Source organism: Dendrobates tinctorius, unplaced genomic scaffold, assembly GCF_039654945.1.
Source record: "Dendrobates tinctorius isolate UK_male_01 unplaced genomic scaffold, ASM3965494v1 ptg000081l, whole genome shotgun sequence".
NCBI classification, from domain to species: Eukaryota; Metazoa; Chordata; class Amphibia; order Anura; family Dendrobatidae; genus Dendrobates; species Dendrobates tinctorius.
Genome location: NW_027361749.1, coordinates 2,318,462 through 2,324,435, shown reverse-complemented (window position 1 = coordinate 2,324,435; position 5,974 = coordinate 2,318,462).

Genomic DNA, 5,974 nt, shown 5'->3' with positions numbered 1-5,974 from the left:
TGTGCTTTAAATAAAATCACTGTCAAGGTTTCTGCATATATACAGAACCTGGGATCAGATAAATAAATGTCTGTCTGCAAGCCATATAATTTTGAAGACCACAAATGCTATTCTGAAGTTGTCATTCAAACAAAGAGTATTAAACAGACAGAATGAATTCCAAGCATATCAACATGATAAACGTCCTTATAGAAGAGGTTCTATTTTTTGGATGTTCTTCTATTGACTTGGCAGATAAAATGGAAAAGCAAAGTAATTGAAATTAAATAGTACTTAAAATAAATGCTAAAAACATTTTAATATTTACTTGTCAGAGATCTGTCCCATGCTTCTGAAAGCACATTATTTAACCTTTTAGAGGACGGTTTGTAAAGTAGTATCAGCAGTAGCAGTAGCAGCAGCAGTCCAAAAAAATGTGGATTCCTTCAATGATGTAAACCTAGAGTAGACAATGTATTTGTTGCTTTTTTAGACATACTGGTATAAGTTTACACTGTCTTATGTTCTCGCAAAATAAGAAGATAGTCTTCTATATGTTAACCACTTGACTCTGCAAGACATATATATCCTTCATGAGTGCTAAAGGGATTGTCCTTTACTTTAATATATACATATATATATACTGTATATTATTTTAAATATATATGGCCTATCCTTAGGAAAGGTCTTGTGGGCGCCACGGGCTCACCGGTGGTAATGTCCAAGGCCTGATTAGAAGTGTTGTGATGAACAAACTCGGAGGATCAAGAGACCGCACACGCACAGTGTCCAGCAAGAGATTCTGCTTTAATGAAATGCAGGTGGGGGTTATATTCACCCCTGAACAGATAGGGCTTTGTGCCAAGAAGTAAGCAACTGTCTTCTGGGATTTAGAGATAGATGTGTCTGGTTCTGTGGTTCTATTCAATTTACCAGGCACTTGGATATATGTAGTGGTTCTGTGTAAAGGTTCTGATAGATTTAGAACATAAAATGGGGACTAAGAAGATAAAATGCATCCTGATTTCCCACCGTCATCAATATCACATCAATGGCTGGGTAACACCTGGCACCCTTCCGAACTGCTGTTCCTGGTGCCGCTGACGGCTCATTGTGATCATTTGTGGAGCTTCACAGCACAACTCTATGAACTGAATAGTGGCGGCTGCTGGGTACTGTACCTTAAATATAATCAAATCAATAGGGGTGGCTCTGCATCACCAGTCTGCGGCCACTACACAACTGATGGAGCTATACTGTTCCATTCTACAACTGATCACATCCAACTGCTGCTGGCATCAGGGAAAACTGATTGGCTGGTGCTTCATCTCAACCAATCTAAGATTGATAATGAATCATTAAGGCTATGCCATCAATATATGAGTACTGGACAACCCATTTACTGAGCATTCCAAAAGGCATAGATAAGTTATGATGAGGCAGGGACTGCTTATGTTAACTTTTGATCATCTGAAGTAGCCCAAATGACTTGTACATAGCGGAGCTCATGTTGAATTTGTGAAGATCAGTTTTCTCCCAGACTGTTTAACCTCTTTGATACTGCAACCAATAGCAATGGTGGAACCTAATTTTTAGACAAGGTGTGACGCTTCAGGGATTGGCAGCATCCGAGAGTGGACCCTCTGTGTCGCGGAACTGAGGCCCCCGGGGCGAGCACGCCAGGTGGAACCGACCCCTATACAGGGACCGTTAGGGGCAGGCCTGCGGGGGTCAGACACCGCGACAGCTGGAACCAAGAGGGGCGGCTCGAAGGACCAGAGTGGCTACAGGCAGGACCGGGATACCAGACAGGGACCAAGGTACTGGACTCTGTGCACTAAGCGCGGAGAGAGGCACGGAGCGGTTTAGCACCAGGAACCAACTATGACGACAGACAGGCAGCAGACAGGAGAACTGGACAGGGAACGGGGCAGGCACTGGAGGATGGAACTGAGACGGAGACCAGAGGGGACATAGGCTGAGGAACAGGGACCAGGCAGAATGGATGACAGGCAGGAAGGCAGATATTAGAACACAGTGGCAGAGACAACGAAGGCAGGGACAGGAGGAATCACGAGACTGAGGAAAAGACTATAGACTAGCTATAGGTGGCCAGATTAGCACAGGGTAAAGCACACGATAACCAGGTGTCCTCCCATTATGGGAGACGCCTGATATATCCCCTGCCAGCAGGTGATTGGCTGACTGTGATCCAGAAGCCGCCCACCGCAAGGTTAAGAAATCTGAAGGGCTCGCGCCGGCGGCCTAAGGCGCATGTGCGGGGCCGCAGCTGACCGGGAGGAAGGAGGAGGTGGAAGCGCACGTGAGCAGGAAGCAGTGTGACAGGATGTGGCTGGGTAAGAGGATGCAGCAGCGGGGCCCGGTGCTGGTGGAACGGCGGCGGGCACGGCCGCCGACGTTACACAAGGGAACTTGTTTTGTCAGCCTGCAGCCCCCGACGTAAAATAATGGCAGCTCGCAAAGCTGTCATCTCATTCCTCCTATTAGTCCCATCCAATGTATGTTAGACATAGTACACTGTACTATTGAAGTGTGTTTTATGAGTGATTAAATGCCCTAGTAAGACTAAAACAAAAAGTTTTAATTTCAAAGAATCTAGAAAATGCAGAAAACAAATTGTTGGATTTTTCTTACTATATTATGTGAAAAAATCAAATTATAAATACATAATTCAGATATGCAGATTCATTATGATCCCAGCTATAAAAAAAATAATGTTATTTAATTTGCAAAAAAAAACACATGTTCACACTCACACGTGCTGTAATTCAAAATTTAACCAATTTGAAAAAATAAGCCCTTGCATAGTTAAGTTAATTGAATTGAAAGCAGTGATGAGTAGTGTTGAGCGATATCATTCGATACCCAAAAATATCGTATCGGATGGTATCGCCCGATACGAAAAAAATATCGGGTATCGCCGATTCCGATACCGGAAGTCCCATTCAAGTCAATGGGACTTCCGGTATCGGAATTAAAAAAAGCCCTTTATTTCCTTGTTGGCTAATTCTACATAATTGAAAACAAATAAGAATCATGTAGAATGTATTGTGGGAGGTGGAGGAGACATTAAAAGCATAGTGGTTTATTCAAATCACATGGCATAGCATTAATTCCAATTTTTTTTTTCAATACGTTCGGAGTTAAAAAGATATTGACTATGTTAACCTTTTTTATATTTTGTCAGATATGTACTGTATGTTTCACAACTTCCATGCTCTTCACCTTCTTTTGTACTTCTCTCACACTTTCTCCTTCATGATCTGCAGCAGTAGCATTTTTTTCATCAACTTTTTCTTCACCTTATTCATCTTCTTCTTCTTCATCTTCTTCCCATTAATTTTTTTTTCCATTCTTCATATTCTTCTTATTCAGTTATTATTAATTTTAATATGCTATTTCTTCATCTTCTTCCTATTCTTCTTTGTCTTCATTTTCTTATGGTGACAGGCATTCCTGTAGTACTTATCTATAAAAGTTATAAGATTACACCTTACGTTCTGCCTGTCACAAAAGATTTACAACAGGATTTGTCCGTGATCAGTTTGGCCTGCAGCAGCAGGCATTTTCCAGGGGCACCATGAGGAGGAACTGACTCACCCCCATTTACTGCTTAGTCTTCTTCTGCTTATAATTTTGATTTCTTCTATGCTGATTTTTAGTCTTATGCTTAATGTTCTTCTGCTTTCTGTTCTTCTGCTTTTGCTTCTTCTGCTTCTTGTTCTTCTGTCTTTTGTTCTGTATCTTGGTGGTTGTCTTCATGTTCTTTGTCCTCTTGGTCTTATTATTTAGGGTCATATTTCTGGTCTTCTTTGGTGTGGTCTTCAGGGTCGTCGTCATCAGGGTCGTCGTCATGGAGATCAATAAGGATTACCAAAGACAATTTCAAGAAGCTTGATCTTGAAAATGTAGCAGAAGGTACAAGAAGGCTGAGAAACTGGCGAGAACCAGCAGACAGTGCTGGCACCCGGATGGGTAGCAGAAGGAACAAGAGCCAATGGCACTACCGAGGACCAACTGACGGTGCTGGACCACGGTTACTAAGCAGACGGTACCTGTGCTAAAAAGCACTACCAAGGACCAGCTGACGGTGCTGGACTTCGGATACCGAGATGGAGGCACCTAGGCCAAAGGCTCTGGCGAGAACCAGCAGACAGTGCTGGAACCCGGGTGGGTAGCAGAAGGTACCCATTCAAAGCAAAGTAGCCAGGCCGCAAGCCGGCCACAGTTACCGAAACCCACAGTCCTACAGGGGGTCCATGTCCCATTGGCACTACGGATCCAGCCTTCAGTGCCAGTTCCCGCAGCCCACATAGGAGTCACCTAAACTGCTGGCACCGTAGAGTCGGCTAACACAGCCGCAAGATGACAGGACAACGGATTGGTGGCATAGTGACCTTGACACTACCCAGAAACAGCAGGCGTGCTGAAAACAGGCTGGGCAACAGGGAGTACCCGTGCCAAAGACACTGCCGAGAACCAGCTGACGGTGCTGGAACCCAGATGGGTAGCAAAAGCTACAAGAGCCAATGGCACTACCGAGGACCAACTGACGGTGCTGAACCATGGTTACTAAGCAGAAGGTACCTGTGCTAAAAAGCACTACCAAGGACCAGCTGACGGTGCTGGACTTCGGATACCGAGATGGAGACACCTAGGCCAAAGGCTCTGGCGAGAACCAGCAGACAGTGCTGGAACCCGGGTGGGTAGCAGAAGGTACCCATTCAAAGCAAAGTAGCCAGGCCGCAAGCCGGCCACAGTTACCGAAACCCACAGTCCTACAGGGGGTCCATGTCCCATTGGCACTACGGATCCAGCCTTCAGTGCCAGTTCCCGCAGCCCACATAGGAGTCACCTAAACTGCAGGCACCGTAGAGTCGGCTAACACGGCCGCAAGATGACAGGACAACGGATTGGTGGCATAGTGACCTTGACACTACCCGGAAACAGCAGGCGTGCTGAAAACAGGCTGGGCAACAGGGAGTACCCGTGCCAAAGACACTGCTGAGAACCAGCTGACGGTGCTGGAACCCAGATGGGTAGCAAAAGCTACAAGAGCCAATGGCACTACCGAGGACCAACTGACGGTGCTGGACCACGGTTACTAAGCAGAAGGTACCTGTGCTAAAAAGAACTACCAAGGACCAGCTGACGGTGCTGGACCTCGGATACCGAGATGGAGGCACCTAGGCCAAATGCTGTGGCGAGAACCAGCAGACAGTGCTGGCACCCGGATGGGTAGCAGAAGGAACAAGAGCCAATGGCACTACCGAGGACCAACTGACGGTGCTGGACCACGGTTACTAAGCAGAAGGTACCTGTGCTAAAAAGCACTACCAAGGACCAGCTGACGGTGCTGGACTTCGGATACCGAGATGGAGGCACCTAGGCCAAAGGCTCTGGCGAGAATCAGCAGACAGTGCTGGAACCCGGGTGGGTAGCAGAAGGTACCCATTCAAAGCAAAGTAGCCAGGCCGCAAGCCGGCCGCAGTTACCGAAACCCACAGTCCTACAGGGGGTCCATGTCCCATTGGCACTACGGATCCAGCCTTCAGTGCCAGTTCCCGCAGCCCACATAGGAGTCACCTAAACTGCAGGCACCATAGAGTCGGCTAACCCGGCCGCAAGATGACAGGACAACGGATTGGTGGAATAGTGACCTTGACACTACCCGGAAACAGCAGGCGTGCTGAAAACAGGCTGGGCAACAGGGAGTACCCATGCCAAAGACACTGCCGAGAACCAGCTGACGGTGCTGGAACCCAGATGGGTAGCAAAAGCTACAAGAGCCAATGGCACTACCGAGGACTAACTGACGGTGCTGGACCACGGTTACTAAGCAGAAGGTACCTGTGCTAAAAAGCACTACCAAGGACCAGCTGACGGTGCTGGACTTCGGATACCGAGATGGAGGCACCTAGGCCAAAGGCTCTGGCGAGAATCAGCAGACAGTGCTGGAACCCGGGTGGGTAGC